General features: G+C 38.6%; 1 protein-coding gene across 3 annotated transcripts in view; it reads right to left on the bottom strand.

The window, feature by feature from the left end:
* The window catches only part of sulf2b (sulfatase 2b), a 213,639-nt gene that overhangs the window by 129,562 nt on the left and 66,750 nt on the right, over positions 1 to 17,327 (bottom strand). For all 3 annotated transcript variants that reach the window (XM_041799371.1, XM_041799375.1, XM_041799376.1), the window contains one exon: positions 3,940 to 3,983. The gene's annotated coding sequence lies outside the window, so the exon portion shown is untranslated. The remainder of the gene's footprint in view (positions 1 to 3,939; positions 3,984 to 17,327) is intronic.

The raw sequence follows: 17,327 nt of genomic DNA, 5'->3' as shown, positions 1-17,327 counted from the left end.
CAATATTAACAGCTGATATAGGCCAATATTTACAGCTGATATAGGCCAATATTTACAGCTGATATAGGCCAATATTTACAGCTGATATAGGTCAATATTTACAGCTGATATAGGCCAATATTAACAGCTGATATAGGCCAATATTTACAGCTGATATGGGCCAATATTTACAGCTGATATAGGCCAATATTTACAGCTGATATAGGTCAATATTTACAGCTGATATAGGCCAATATTTACAGCTGATATAGGACAATATTTACAGCTGATATAGGACAATGTTTGAGTGTTGAGCCTTAAGTCTAGGGTGACAGTTATGCAGAGAGTGAAGAAAATCCTTTAAATAATATCTGAGGTTTAATGTTCAGTAGCATGACCTGGACACACAGACAGCTTTTAACCATTACACCGCTGACCCTGGTGTGGCGAGCACATAGGCGTTAAAGTATTGACACATCAGGGTGATGACAGCAAACGTTATCAATTTCACACTTTGACTAATCAGATTGACAACTTCAGAGGTCAAAGATCGGAGGGTTAACTATCTGACAACTACATGACCAACGCTGAGCGACTTTATGAGCCGATCGATCGACAATCAATCAACAAAACGAGCAGGAAATCGATTACTCTGCTGTTTGTTAAATGAAAATAGAAATGATGTCAGCCAGAGACAACGTGACGACTCCTGAGATCTCCCATCATCCTCCTCTCCGTCTCTGCTCAGTGATCAGAAACCTGAATCATCTGCACAGAAACAAACCAAGGCTCTTTTTTCTGTTGAGGCCGAGGAGTTCATCTGAAACACAAACGACATCTTCTTCTACACAGATTCACCTTCAGCTCTGCTGTTGTTCACACACGTGCTACTACATACCTCTAAAAGCAGCAGATAGAATCACAGAAGAAGCACAGTAACACCTACAGCACTGCTGGTGTTTGACTGTTCAGTAGTCTCAAAGTCAGAGAGTCTGCGGTCATTTTTAGGCCAAATTGAAGTTAAAAGAGGCCAAGTCCAGCTTTCAGACTAGAACATTTTTAAAACTGCCATGCACTTTGGTGCAAAAAACATAGTATGCATGGAAGGCTGATAGTTGGCAGTGTGACTTTATGATGAAACAACACATGCATGCTCACATCCTCTTCATTCTGCAGAGTGCTGAGGTGTAAACATGCAACAATGGCAATAGAAGGCTGGAAAAGTAAGTGATACTGATGAAAAACAGCTGGAGGAGCATTTTGCATCTAATTAGGTAAGTTATCAACAGATCAGTAACATGACTGGGTATAAAAACCAGACCAGACTAGACCTTTTAAAAAAGACCCTCAGATAAGAATGGGACAACACTCCTCTCCCATAAGCTGTTCTCCTCACTTCCCAAACGTTTACAGACTGTTGTTAAAAGAAGAGGGGATGCTGCATGATGGTAAACATCGGCCTGTCCCTACTTTTTTGTTCAGGAAAGTCTCTAACATGGCAGGTTAGAAACGACTACCTGGTTCGAGTCAGGAGTGAGGAGAGTGCATTTAGAGAGTCTGACATTTAAAGCTCCACCGTCCTCCTCCATGTTTGTGCAGAAATAAAAGCGTATCGGCTGAGTGTGAGCATGTTTTCATTGTTTGGGCCAACCCGCATCATTAATCAGGAATGTGAGAGAGCCAGGCTCCTGATACTGGGTCACAACCAGGAAACACACCAACACATTAACACGGTGTGTGTCTGACACACACACTCTCATGGAAACACACCACACACGTTTGGCAATCTCTCTGCAATCCAGCCACACCTCTGCACCGCCTCCAACCAAGACCACGGCCTGGTATCCTGATAACAGCGTCCTCTAACAGGGTTCATCATTCAGGATTAAAGAGACTATTATAAGGTTTGATTGATCAGGTAATCCTGAGATAAGTCTATCCTGAGATAAGATTATCCTGCGATAAGTTTATCCTGAGATAAGTCTATCCTGACGTAAGTCTATCCTGAGGTAAGTTTATCCTGAGATAAGTCAATCCTGAGATAAGTTTATCCTGACACAAGTTTATCCTGAGATAAGTTTATTCTGAGATAAGTCTATCCTGAGATAAGTCTATCCTGAGATAAGTTTATCCTGAGACAAGTCTATCCTGAGAAAAGTTTAACCGGAAGTTTGGGGAAATTTCCTTTAATAGCATTTTAATGTGAACATAGGGAAATTTTTTGAATATGTGGGGGAGTTAGTTCTGGAAAACTACAGGTATTACTCGTAAATTTAAAAAATGTTTTCTTGTTTTGTTTTGGTTTTTGTGGAATTTTCATTTATTTTATTTTATTTGCACCACTCTTCCTCAAAAATTCTATGTGCTTTCATGGAAATTTAAGAAATTATTTGTAATGTTTTGTTGAATGTTTTTGGAAATTTTTTTAGTTGTCATGGAATTTCAGGAAAGGTATTTATACATTTTTGGTAATTCCATGAGAAAGGTTAAGAGGAAATCTGCTTTCTTTACAGTTTTATAGGAATTTAAACTGATTTTTTGTGGAAATTTTTTGTAAATCTCAGGATTTTTAAAAAATGTTTTGTTTTTAGGGAAATTTCCCCTCATTTTCACAGAATTTCGGGGATGTATTTGTGAATTTGGAGGGATTTTGTTCAGAAATTTGAGAGGAAATCTACTTTGAAACTTTGGCGGATTTCCTCAAAATTTTAAGGAGTTTTCAAGAATTTTCATTGGAATATTTTGGCTTTATATGATAAAATTTCACTGAAACCTTTGAGCAAAATAGGTGTTGTTTCTAATGGGATACTTAAAAAAAATTATTAGGAAAGTTGTTTGAACGTTTGTGGAATTTTCTCTATTTTCAAGTAATTTTTGTAAATGTATTTTACATTTTTGGTAATTCCATGAGAAAGTTGTAGAGGAAATCTGCTTTCCTTCAGTAATTTTCATAGGATTTCTTATTGAAATATTTGTGCTTAATGTGATAAAGTTTCACTGAAACTTCTGAGGAAAATAGAAAGGGTTTTTTTTTTTTTTGGTATGAGATATTTTAAAATATTTAAAGAATTTTCACACAGATTTTTACACTTTGGGGATAATGAGTGGAAATTTATTTCATGGACATTTTTTAGACATGTTTGTATATTTTTAAAGATTTTCTTTGAAAATTTTGAATTTGATCGGAAATTTTGAGTTGGAAATTTGATTTGACATTCTTTAGCATTTTAATGGAATTTTTTGGGATGTTTGGGGGTTTTGGACATTTCTAGCATCCAGTGGAAATTTGAAAACTTGTAATTTTTGGGAATCTGTTTTTAAATTTTAGGGGGAATTTGCCTTGAAGTCTTTATGAGATTGGAGAAATTTAGAAAAGTTATTCATGTATTTTTGGGAATTTTATTCAGAAGTTTTTTGTCTTGTTTTTGTGAATGTGAGTGTGTGGGGAGTCTCTTGAAGAAAAAAAAAAACTGAAAAAAAAACACTGGAAAGTTCAGGAAAGTTGTTAAGATATCTGAAGAACTTTCCCCCCTTTTTAATGTAATTCAGAAACTTATTTGTAAATTCTGGGGAATTCGGGGAGAAATTGTAGAAGAAATCTGCTTTGAAACTTTGGGGAATTTCATGAAAATTTTCTAAGAATGTACACAGAATTTTAAGGGAGATTTCTGAGGGAAAATTTGGGCTTTATATGATACAGTTCCACTGAAACTGATGTTAAAAGTCAATCACATCATAGCACAAATTCCTGAAAGCTGGGATTTTAGGGGTAACATGTTTGCACCTACGGTGCTGAGTGTCGTAACGCTGGTCTACTAAAGTGAACATATAAATGACGTCCTGATGTGTGGGGTTGTTTGAAAGTTCCAGCGGCACACAAACATGCAGGACTTTTGGTTTCACTGTTAAACTTCAAACAGACGAGGGAGTGAAGCGTAGAAGGAAGTGAACAGTTTTTACCTGGAGAGTTAGCGTGTGCGTTCAGTCTCCTGCTGCGTTCAGACCTGCAGACACAAACGGACAAAAGACACGTTAGCAGAAGACGCAGGACATTTGGCCTCTTTTGGTAGAGAATTCTCTACTGGTTTTCTTAGATCTGAGTTTTTGCAGGTATCTGATACATAGGCACTAGAATATTTCCAAGAAGGCAGAAATCAGTGAGCCATCGGCAGCTGTTTTAAGCCAAATGACAACATTTAGTGATGAGAAACTGATATTGACATCACATGTCCAGCCTCAAAAACATTTAGAAACAAAAAACCCAAAAATCCAACCAATGGAAAAACAAACAGACGTGTGGTAGCTTAAGACCTCGACTGGTCTTGATGGAGAATATCGAGTCCAGCCAGTCAGAGACGGGACCAAAACATTTAAAACGTGGTCTCAACACCAGTCTCGGACCAATCAGCATCATTTGAGGAGAACAAGGTGGTAGTTATGGGTGGGGTTTAATTGTACTGTGAGCCAACAGCATTGTCATCTGGCTCCTCTCAACGCGGAGGAGCAGCGGCTCTACTCCGAGTCCCTCCCGGATGGCCAAGCTTCTCACCCTATCTCTAAGGGAGAGCCCAGCCACCCTACGGAAGAAACTATGGTCACATAGGTGAGTGTAGGAACGTAGATCAACCGGTAAATCGAGAGGTCGTCTTTCGACTCAGCTCTTTCTTAACCACGACAGACCGATGCAGAGACCGCATCACTGCTGACGCCGCACCGATCCGCCTGTCGATCTCCTGTTCCATTCTTCCCTCACTTGTGAACAAGACCCCGAGATACTTGAACTCCTCCACTTTGGGCAGGATCTCATTCCCAACCTGGAGAGGGAATTCCACCCTTTTCCAACTGAAGACCATGGCCTTAGATTTGGAGGTGCTGATTCTCATCCCAGCAGCTTCACACTCGGTTGCGAACCGTTCCAGTGAGAGCTGTAGATCGTGATCTGATGAAGCCAACAGAACCACATCGTCTGCAAAAAGCAGAGACCTAATCCTGAGGCCCCCAAACCGGATGCCCTCAACGCCCTGGCTGTGCCTAGAAATTCTGTCCATGAAAGTTATGAACAGAAACATTTCTTGGACGGTGAATCAATCACCTTCCAAGAAATGTTTTAAAAGCCCTGACCTTCCCAAACACTTCCTATGGAAACATTCCCAGATGAATGTGGAAAATCCATGCAGTCTATCTGGTGTGCCGGGTAAGAGAAGCGCATGTGCTCAGATAACCTGCGTAAGCCAAACTGATGGATACCTGTCAGGTGAGTGTGGACGTCTGAATGGATTCTGGGAAAATTTTCATAAAATTGAGTCCAACTCTGCTCGACTTTACAAAACCTTTATTTTCACTCATATAAACATTTAACTGTAGTAGGTTTGAGTTGCGACCTGTAAACCGCTGCTGATGTGTTTGTAAAGGTGTTTGATCCTGTAATAGAAGCCAGGATGCCAGGCAAACACAGTCACTGCTGGATTACAGGAACCAGTAAGGTTGGAAACTTTTAAAAACTTTATTTAAAATTGCACAAAAGTACATGGAAACCAGCAGGGTGATAACAGCGATAGCAGCGGTGGCTACACATCACACTGAGGTGTGACGTCACATTGCCAAGCTCTGCTGTCATTGTTTTAAATCAAACCAGGATCTTTGAATAACACCATCATCTTCATCCTCCTGCATCCTCCTCTTCCTCCTCCTGTGGTCATGAAAGGTGACCAAAGTGAATTTTAACTTTCCTAAACTTCACATCAGAAAATAAAGAAACAACAACAGCTCAGTTTCAGGTATCAGAGGGCGATTTAACTTCCTCCAAAAGTCCAAAGAAGACAAAAAAAAAGAAAACCAAATACAACAAACACTACACTATAAAAAATGGCACTCTAGAAACACACAAACAGCCCGGTCGGTAATTCTTCTCACGTCTGACTCAAATCCCCCGAGTGTGGAGCGAGGAGACGACGAAGAAGAGGAGGAGAAGGAGGAGGAGGATGGAGGCACATTTACCATCTGTAATCAAAAGAGCTCCATGTTGGACGCTCGCCTCCCCCTCCTCTCCCTCTCCCTCTCCCTGTCTCTCTCTTCAATTTCCTCCCTCTGTCGCAGGAGCCTGACCGGCATACTGATGGAGGGATTACACTCTCACAGACCCACACGTTCTAGTCAGAGCAGTAATGACTTTCTGCCTTCTCTCTCTATTCGCTCCAAGCTGCCAATTCCCACTGGGTCGAAGTGTGAGAGTCTGATTGTGTATTTTGGTCCCAAAGTGTGCGAGTGTGAATGTGAAGGAAACAGAAAGAGCAAAGACAGGAGGGAGGTGATACAACATCTCCAATTAGCTGGGCTGGTGGTCTGTTTGGGGGGCTGCAGCAGAGGATAATAAGACCACACAGGGTAGGGGTCTAGAGGTAGGTCTAGGACTTGAACTTGGTTCTTCTTTGCAGCTACATGGAAAAAATTCAAGTTAAAGTTTTCTGTCCTTAGTTGTGGTCAAAACCAAAGCCCAGCTCAGACCAAAAATATACAAAAAGATGAGTTTAAGACATTCTAATCACCTCTCAATTTACACCGCTGCATACTCAAAACTTTCTTTGCATGTGCTCAGTGCTTTCTCCGCAGGGATACAGAACTTTCTCTGCATGTGCACATGACTTTCTGTCTCATAAAAAAACTATCTCTGCATGTACTCAAAACTTTCTCTGCACATGCTTAAAATTTTCTCTGCATATGCTTAAAACCCTATGCATACAATCAAAACTATCTGCCTGCACTCAACTTTCCCTGCATATGCTCAAAACCTTCCCTGCATACACTCAAAAATTAGTCCACATGCGCTCAAAACTTTCCCTTCGTGTGCTAAAAACCTTCTCTGCCTTTGCTTTAAACTTTCCCTGCATGCACTCAAAACTTTTCCTGCACATGATTTAACCCTTCTCTGCATATGCTTAAAATTTTCTCTACATGCACTCAAAACTTTCCCTGGGCATGATTAAACCCTTCCCTGCATTGACTTATAAGTTTCTCTGCATGCAAGAAAAACTTTGCTGTACACGATTAAACCCTTCACTGCATATGCTTAAAACTTTCCTTGCACATGTTCAAAACTTTCCCCGCCTGCACTCAAATTTTTTCTGCATGCACTTAAAATATTCTCTGCATATGCTTAAAACTTTCTCTACATGCACTCCAGACTTTCCCTGCACATGATTAAACCCTTCCCTGAATACGCTTATAAGTTTCTTTGCATGCACACAAAACTTTCACTGCACATGATTAAACCCTTCTGTTCATATGCTTAAAACTTTCCTTGCATGTGCTCAATACTTTCCCTGCCTGCACTCAAAATTTTTTTGTGCATGCATTTAAAATATTCTTTGCATGTGCTTAAAACTTTCTCTATATGCACGCAAAACTTTCCCTGGACATGATTAAACCCTTCTCTGCAAATGTTTAAAACTTTCCTTGCACATGCTCAAAACTATCCCCGCCTGCACTCATGACTTTCACTGCATGCATTTAAAACTTTCTGTTCCTGCACACAAAACTTTCATTGCACGTGCTCAAAACACTCCTTGCATGTATTCAAAACTTTCGCTCTATAAACACAAAACTTGCCCTGCATGTACTCAAAAATTTCTCAGCATGCACTCAAAACTTTATCTGCACATGCTTAAAACCTTCTCTGCATATGCTTAAAACCCAATGCAAAAGATTAAAACTTTAACTGCCTGTACTCAACTTTACTCAACTGCATATGCTGAAAACCTTCCCTGCATGCACTCAAAACTTTCCCTGCATATGATTAAACCTTTCTGTGCATTTACTTAAACTTCTTGCCTGTGTTCAACACTTTCCCTCTATAAACACAAAACTTTCCCTGCATGCACTCAAAACTTTCTCTTTGTGTGATTAAAACTTTCACAGTCTGCGAATGAGACTTTCTCTGCATACGCTTTAAAACTTCGCCTGCCTGCACTCAAAACTTTCCCTGCATGCGCTCAAAATTTTACATGTATGCCCTCAAGACTCACTCTGCCTGTGTTAGAATCTTAATTCTGCATGTGCATTCTCGGCTTTTTTTTATAAAACATTTTCTGCTCTTGAATTTTTTTGATGGACCAGCCAATAGGAAACAGGTAGAGATGGACCAATCATGTCTGTTCTGCCTGTTGTTACTGTGAATTTCTCCTGTTGACATTTTCTTTGATCTCACACAGTAACGTGTTTTTGTTCCCAACTGGGCTTGGTGTTTAACTCTTGGTGTTTAAAATTTAAAAGTGAATTAACTGTGAATAAAGTATTTAACACTCGCTTACACTGAAGATAGTGCAGGAAATTCTAGCAAGCAGCTATGGATTTGAGAGCAAGCAGATATTTAGAGAACAAAGAGAAAATCTAAGCACAAAGGGGCAGTTTAAAGCACAAAAATAGGTTTGATTGCAAAGACTGAAGGAAAATCTGAGCCCAAAATCAATAAGACATTCCCTCAACATGTTAAAATGTGCTTTTGAGTTTTGCATCAACAGTGACTCCATAAAAATCAGATTGTGACGGCTGTATGAAGCAGAAAACGATAAATAAGCAGACAAAGAGGAAGAGGCAATCACCAGGAACAATCTCCTGTTTCTATTCTCCAGTATCAGACTGCTGCTTACTGATGATGGCCACACACGCTCAGCATTTAAAATTCTGACCCCATATCACATCACCAAACCCTCCTGAAAAGCCTCCGTATCACTATCTGTCTGTGTGCTTTCCACCAGTAGAAATCCTCCAATTCTCATTTCATGCTTGAGTGAAAATCTCTCCGCTCGTCTTGTTTCTTCTCCTCCTTTTCTTTACTTCCCTCAATCCCTTTCCTCTCTCTTCTTCAAGAACTAAAACACCTTTACCTGCATGCATACTGATTTAAAAAGTCGATTTTTTACAGTTGCTGAGGATGCCTTCACACCCAACTCATAAACTCTGATTCAGAATAAAACAGAGCTGAGATCACATGGAAGAGGTGGTCTTAGCTCACTTTTAATCCTACCCTAGAGCGGTTTATTAGCAGTGAAGAGGCAATCCATCAAACTAACCAGTAGTATCAGCAGCAGAAATAGAAGTGGTAATTCAGATTTCAGCCAGTTTAAATCGACGCTGACAGTAATATAATAATTATATAAAATCCAGGAGGGTCTCCAACATGGCTTTTGGTGCTAGGGACTAATTAGCATAAAAACAGAAAAAGGCCCACAGAACAAAACTATCAGTCTATAGGATGCTTGCAGTGACATGATCACGATGAAGCATCAAGAACGAGCTTGTTCTAAAAGAACAGCTCTTTAACGTGAATGACAGGACATGGCTCTTGTTTCAGAGCCTGTTTCCTTCCATTTCTGTCATTTAATTCACATTAAAACACCAAACTGGGACCAAATTAAACACCGTTTGGAAGCTAAAAGAACAGCTCTTAGTAATGACAACTGGAGGCCTGGACTGGCCTGTATGTAAAAGGCAAGGATGGAATGTTTTATAAACTTTAAAGGACGACATTTTTCTAAGTCTATCAAAGACTTAAAAGGAGGATGTCTTTAAAGAAAGAGGAAGGAATGTTTTAAAAACTTTAAAGAATTACATCATCCTTTAACAGCCTATTCAAGACTTAAAAGGATGACATCATCAAAGGCAGAGGAAGGAATGTCTTGTAGACTTTAAAGCATGACAACAGCTTTCTAAAGCCAATCAAAGAGTTAGAAGGATGACATCATCAAAGGCAGAGGAGGGAACGCTTTGCAAACTTTAAAGGAATAAATCATCTTTCTACAGACAATAAATATTTTAAACGATGACATCATCTTTCTAAAGCCTACTTAAGACTTTAAAGGATGACATCATCAAAGGCAGAAGACAGAATGTCTTGTTAACTTTAAAGCATGACATCATCTTCCTAAAGCCAATCAAAGAGTTAGAAGGATGATGTCATCAAAGGCAGGAGGGAATGTTTTGCAAACTTTAAAGGAATATATGATCTTTCTACAGCCAATCAAAGACTTTAAAGGATGACATCATCAAAGGCAGAGGAAGGAATGTCTTGTAGACTTTAATGGACGACATCATAGAACCTAATGAAGAGTCGTCTGGGAACCAAAAGACCAGATCTTATTACTGATCTTAGCGAATGATCCAGGTAGACAAAAGTTGCTCCAGATTTTTTTTTCCTTTTGTAATGACCAGATGTTCGGCCATAGACACCTCTAAACTTCGGCACTGTGATAACGCTCCTCTTTGCAGAAATCACTTCCTGTTCCTGTCTGGAGTTGTTCACTGGGACGTTGTTTGTAAACCATTCAGTGAAAAAGGACCTTTACTGCTATTAAATTCATATAACTTTTCCTACTTTGAGGTTTGATAACTTGTAAGTGTTTTGAGGATATCTTACAAACTTTTTAAATGATCCTGCCACATTAAGGATATATGTTTCATAGTAGGAATATTAAATGTTGCATTTTTCCCTTTATAAAATCTAGGATCAGCCTCTGCTGGACCTCCTTCCTCATCAATATTTCACCGTTAAAATCCTGTCCTGTTTTTGTTGCCATCCGTGCTCATGTTGTTTGGCAGCTGAATTAATATTTCACGAGTGTTTCTGGTCTCCTTATACATCTGCTGACGCCGCCACGTCTCATTTCATTACATGTGCAGACTTCTGACATGGAGAAATTTATCTTGTTTGCCCTCTTTTTGAGGGGAAAACGTTGCTGTTCTGTGGAAGGAGAAATATAAAGACAAGCTCCTCTTACAAAGAGATGAAATGTTCATTTAGGATGTTTTGAGAAAATAACATAGGACATGAAGCTGAAGGAAAATAAGGCGACTAAAACTGTCTGGAAACGTTCTTTAAAAAAGAGAAAGATCCCTGAGCTTCACAATGACCAACACTGTAAAATATCATGGCTGTTTTGGTTAATATTGCCAAAAATATCTGATGCCCTGTTAACCATCACCAGCTCGAGGCTGATGTTGGCTTCCAGACATCTCCACCTTATCATTAACAACCCAAATTACTTCTTGTTAATGTTGACCATGTTCAATCCAAGGGTAAAACTCAGTGGATGTATTTATGCTAACACATTTCTACAGATGTTTAGAACCATTGCATAAATATCCACCTATAACAGCTCTAAATATCAGCCATTAACAGCTGTTAATATTGGCCAAACTCAGCTGTAGATATCAGCCTATATCAGCTGTAAATACAGGCCTATATCTGCTGTAAATATTGGCCTGTTTCAGCTGTAAATACAGGCCTATATCAGCTGTAAATACAGGCCTATATCAGCTGTAAATACAGGCCTGTATCAGCTGTAAATACAGGCCTATATCAGCTGTAAATACAGGCCTATATCAGCTGTAAATACAGGCCTATATCAGCTGTAAATACAGGCCTATATCAGCTGTAAATACAGGCCTATATCAGCTGTAAATACAGGCCTATATCAGCTGTAAATACAGGCCTATATCAGCTGTAAATACAGGCCTATATCAGCTGTAAATACAGGCCTGTATCAGCTGTAAATACAGGCCTATATCAGCTGTAAATATTGGCCTATATCAGCTGTAAATACAGGCCTATATCAGCTGTAAATACAGGCCTATATCAGCTGTAAATACAGGCCTGTATCAGCTGTAAATACAGGCCTATATCAGCTGTAAGTATTTATGTAGAGTATCTGGAAATATCAGCCATAAGTCTGAAAATGTCTTTGGAGTTTAAGCCTGGACCAACAGGCCGTGGTTAGCATCCTCCTTCCTTTAGCTATAATTTTTTCAAGGACTGATGTTTTAGGACTGAACTACAGTTCATATCAATATTGATATCTCATCCTCTGAGTGTGACTGAATGAACCTTCTGTCTCATGACTGCAGGTTAACCAGAGCAACACTGAGTGCTACCATTGAGGCGTAAGCTACATAATGTGAGCTACAGTCAGCCGTCATGCCATTCCAGGATTGTTCACCATCAGTGGAGCCAGTAAGGAAATTTATCTCTGAGCTATAGCTGATCAAACTGCTGCCAGAGCTGCATCCAAGCTTATCTGTTCAACGCCGCCGTTGTTTACAGGTTTGCAGTCACTTCAACTAAACCACGCCTTTAGATACCACCTCTTTTTCCTCACATGATGCTGATTGGTCCAGTCATTCTCTGACCAGTAACAACCTTAGACAGATCCTCCTGATGACTGTTATGACTCTGGACGATATATCAGGTTAACAAGGTTAAGACAGGACCTGAAGAGTAGCAGTACAACACATCTGAGCATGGCGCCACAGGAACATGGCGGCTGTAGGAATATGCTCTGTTGCAGCTGTGTTCCTAAAAGAAGGTGGAGTATTATGGGATGCTGTCACTCTGCAGTGACTGTAGTAACCGTCACCTCGACCACCAACAGGTTTCTCCCCGTGGGAGACAAAAATCATGGTCGACCTTCATTTGAAAGTCTCTTGAGTTCCTTTCTACAGCCGTCCTGTCCGTCTGAATCACGCCGCTCCACTTCTACTCAGCATGTCACCGCTAATGGAGCCCTGCGGACACGCTCACACGGTGACCTGATCAGCAGCTCTCCAGGAGACAGCGCTGCAGAGTTTAATTCTCCTCTTTGTGTGTGCTACGCTCCGCTGAGGCTTCATGAGCTCATGTCTGACTGCTGCTGATTTATTCATCAGTTCAACTCTAAAACTACAGACAGACAGACACAGAGGCTGCAGAGGAAGAGACAGCAGGAGCCAAAAACGTTGGAACCAAACACTCAAACAGTACCAGTACTTCCAGCGGTTTCATCTCGATAAACGGCGTGAAATCTCGCCGTGGTTATGAGATAAGGAAGTGGTGATCAGACATCAGTATTAGAGCAGGAACACAAACTGAGCTGTTTGATTTTCTAGTTCAAACATTTATCTGCGAAAATTGAAAGGAGGTGTTGGAGTTTTTCTCAAGTTAGGTTATTTGAGGTACTTGATAATAGTGGTGGCGTTATCCTCCACAGATTTTAGAGTGCGTCGTCCCTTCAAAAAGCTCCTGCTGCTCCCCCGTTAGCTATATAGGATCACAGACAGGTGCTGTCGCTGCGTGTTATTTAGCAAGTTTGAGGTAAAAAATGGGCAAAAAAAAAACTGTTGGTTGAATGGCACACTACATTGATATACCTGCAGACCTCAACGCTGATCAGATAGGCTGAGGCTGAAGAGCACGTAGTCGGTAGACAAAGCTTGTATTTCAAAATAGAGTAAAAAACAGAGGGTTTCTGGGTAAAAATTACAAGCTTTAAACATTTTTGACATGGCACATATGCAAATATTCATTTTTAGGCCCCTATATTTACAGCTGATATCAGATATTTACAGCCAACACAGGCTGATAGTCATAGCTGATACACGCCATATTTACAGCTGATATGGGCAGATATTAATAACTGATATAGGCTGACAATTACAGCCAATTAAGGCCAAAGATTACAGGCAATATAGGTGAAAAATAGACAGCTAAAATGCACCAATATCAACAGTAGGAACAGACTGATATTTACAGAGGATAACAGGGTATATGCAGGAATCTTGAAGTTAATTTTAATACCTTTTCAAGACTTTTTCAAGACCTTCTCAATATTTTTTAATACCTTACCGCCACTTCAAGCTGTAACCATTTACATCAGTGGTATTTTTAACTTAACAGTTTTAGTTTGTGATGGATTATAGACCACTACAATACAACAAAAATCAAATAGGCTGGGATAGTAAATCTTTGTGCTTCTGAATTTCCACCCGCCCGCCTGCCTGCCCGCTCGCTCTGGTGCTCTCAGAGACGATTTACAAACGCACCCACAGTAGCCTAGTTTTTTATGTACCTGTTCATCTTTGTTTTTTAGTAAAAATGAATAAATTTACACACTTTTATGATGTTTTTGGGACTCAAACTCTTGGACAGCTAGTTCAGAAAAAATACTTTCAAAATTTAAGACTTTATAAAGTCGTGATATGACTTTTTAATACTTTTTAAGGGTCTTAATTGTCCCAAAATGGATTTATCACTTTTTAATACTTTTCAAGACCCCGTGGATACCCTGGATAAAGACTTACATTAACAACTGAAAAGGACCTGTGTTTACAGCAGATATAGTCCAAGATTAACAGTGGATAAAGACCAATATTTACAGTCAATATAGTCCAAGATTAACAGCCAATATAGTCCAAGATTAACAGTGGATAAAGACCAATATTTACAGTCAATATAGTCCAAGATTAACAGCCAATATAGTCCAAGATTAACAGTGGATAAAGACCAATATTTACAGTCAATATAGTCCAAGATTAACAGCCAATATAGTCCAAGATTAACAGTGGATAAAGACCAATATTTACAGCCAATATAGACCAAGATTAACAGTGGATAAAGACCAATATTTACAGCCAATATAGACCAAGATTAACAGTGGATAAAGACCAATATTTACAGTCAATATAGTCCAAGATTAACAGTGGATAAAGACCAATATTTACAGCCAATATAGACCAAGATTAACAGTGGATAAAGACCAATATTTACAGTCAATATAGTCCAAGATTAACAGTGGATAAAGACCAATATTTACAGTCAATATACTCCAAGACTAACAGTAGAAAAAGACCAATATTAACAGCCAATTTATACCAATATTTACAGTTAATATAGTCCAAGATTAACAGTGGATAAAGACCAATATTAACAGCCAACATAGGCTAAACTTTACAGCCAATATTGGCTGATATTTTTCCTGATACAGATCAATATTTACAGTGGACATAGTTTGATAATCACAGCTGATATAGGCCAGTATTTTTGGTTTTTCCAGGCCAATTTTTACAGCCAATATGAGCTGATATTTATTGCCATGAAGAATGATATTCATAGCCAATGTAGACCCATATTTTTAGCAGATATAAATCAGTCCTAAATACCAGCAGAAATTTTCAAACATGCCCATGCCAATATTTAACTTTTTCATTTAAAATCTGCCAATAATGATACCATGATGATAATATTTTGCATCTCTAATGCTCAGACTTGTAGCAAAGGTAATCACTGCCTAACTGTAGAATCAATCTCTTTCCATCCATGGGTCGCTCCATGACTTTAGGCCCAGAAAGCTGTACCCATTAATGGCAGCCTTGGCTAATACTAGCCACCAAAGCAAGGCTACATTAGCCTTCTGTTAATGCCTCAGTTTTTACTGTTGGCTGATGTTATCCTGATGCAGCGCTGCTTCTCTGCTGCACTAAATGAGACTTGCTGTTTCATTTACAGAAACATGGTAAAATAATAAAGAACAACATTAAGACAAGCTTTGTTTGTGAAACATATCTGAATAGTTCTGTTTATCTTCACCACGTTTCCCTGCAGTAGCTACATTCTTTCATGTTTATTTTCTAACATCTAGACTGTTTTTCTCTGTTCTTGTTCCTGGTTTTCCTCCTCTATTTCTACTTTTAAACGATCTCCTCTCAGCTCTCCTAACAGTAGAATAACTTTTGAGCCTCTGTAGACCGCCGTTTGACTCTGCTCTGTAAAGATTTCACATTCATTAAAACTAAAAATCTCTCCGTCTCTCCATCCTTCTTCTCTCAGACTCTCACTGAAGGTCAGCCGCTCCAAAGCAGCAGTCTATAACGATTACCAATTTCATCAATTCTGCTGCGGCGGGGGAGGACGGGGAGGAGGACGGGGTCTAAGGAGCGCGAACACCAATCAGACGCGTTCTTGGATAAATAAAAAGCAGCGGAGTGACCTTCTGTCTGATGAAACAAAGTGAAAAGGACAATTAGAGAGGCACAGATTTATGGGCTGATTTATGAGCCTCTGATTGGAAGTCACACTGCAGGAACAGGAGCAGTGCTGTTAGCGCCCCCTAGAGGCCACAGGGATTATTAGAGCTACAATAAACCACATACAGAGATAGACGGGTCATCGATGCTGTTAGTGAGAAATCAGTGAAGGGTCACTGAATGGTACAAAGAAGGACATATGAAGAAAGAAGATGTTTAACGTTTTTATCTTAGAAATATTTTAAATGTTTACATTTTTTGTAACAAAAAACAAAACAAACAAAAAAAAACCAGGTAAATAGCTTGGTTTTTCCTTTTTTTCTTTTTAAAAGCAAGAAAAAAATGGAAATAGGGTTCATTTTTTTCTATTTTTATCATTATTTTTTTTACAGCAAAAAACGCTAAACCAGCTTAATTCTTCTTTTCATTTTTCCCCGATTTATTTTTTTAAAAGGGGAAAACAGAAATTGAACCCATTTCAATTTTTGTAACAAAATACAAAATAAAACAAAACAGGTAAATAGCTTGTTTTTCCTTTTTGTTTCTTTTTTAAAGCAAAAAAAAAAAGGATGGAAATAAGGTCCGTTTTTTCTACTTTTATCATTTTTTTTTACAGCAAATAAAGTAAAAGCAGCTTTATTTTTCTATTCATTTTTTCCCCAATTTATTTTATTTGTTTTAAAGGGAAAAAAGAAATTGAACCCATTTTATTTTTTTGTGACAAAAAATAATCAAAAACAAACAAAAAAAAGTTAAAAAGCTTGTTTTTACTTTTTTATTTTTTAAAGCAAAAAAATGGAATTAAGGTTCCGTTTTTTCTATTTTTTATAATTTATTTTTTTTACAGCAAAAAAAAGGCAAAACCAGCTTAATTCTTCTTTTCATTTACCCCCAATTTTTTAGAGGGGGAAAACAGAAAGTGAACCCATTTTAATTTTTGTAAAAAAAAACAAAACAAAACTAAATAAAAACAACAGGGAGTAGCTTGATTTTCCTTTTTTTAAAAAGCAAAACACTAGAAATAATGCTCAGTTTTTTCATTCTTCAAAAATGAAAAGCAGATTCATTATTCTTTTCATTTTTCCCAATTTTATTTTATTTTTTTAAGGGGAAAACAGAAATTGAACCCATTCTAATTTTTGTAACAAAAAAAAGTAAAAAACAGGAAAATAGCTTGTTTTTCCTTTTATTTTTCTTTTTTAAAGCAAAAAAATGGAAATAAGGCTCAGTTTTTTTCCCCCATATTTTTTCAGACACAAAACAAATAAAAAAATGAAAGAACGAGAGTATCTCCAGATTTTTGAGGCTCGTTTCAAACAGGAAGTAGAACTGCCTGAACGTACACTGACCCTCTAATGTGATCTGCTCCAATCAGAGCTCGACTGTCACATCATCGGGCCAACTAGGGAAGCCCACTTTGTTTAGGAGGAACTTCGTGAACATCCCAGGAGAGACAGCTCCCTAAAAAGACGTTAGTGCATATTTATCTTTACTGAACATGCAGTGTGACTTCTCCTCCC

This window comes from Cheilinus undulatus, linkage group 11 (assembly GCF_018320785.1).
Source record: "Cheilinus undulatus linkage group 11, ASM1832078v1, whole genome shotgun sequence".
Lineage (NCBI taxonomy): Eukaryota > Metazoa > Chordata > Actinopteri > Labriformes > Labridae > Cheilinus > Cheilinus undulatus.
The sequence above is the reverse complement of the archived record's forward strand: the minus strand, read 5'-3'. Positions and strand labels throughout refer to the sequence as shown.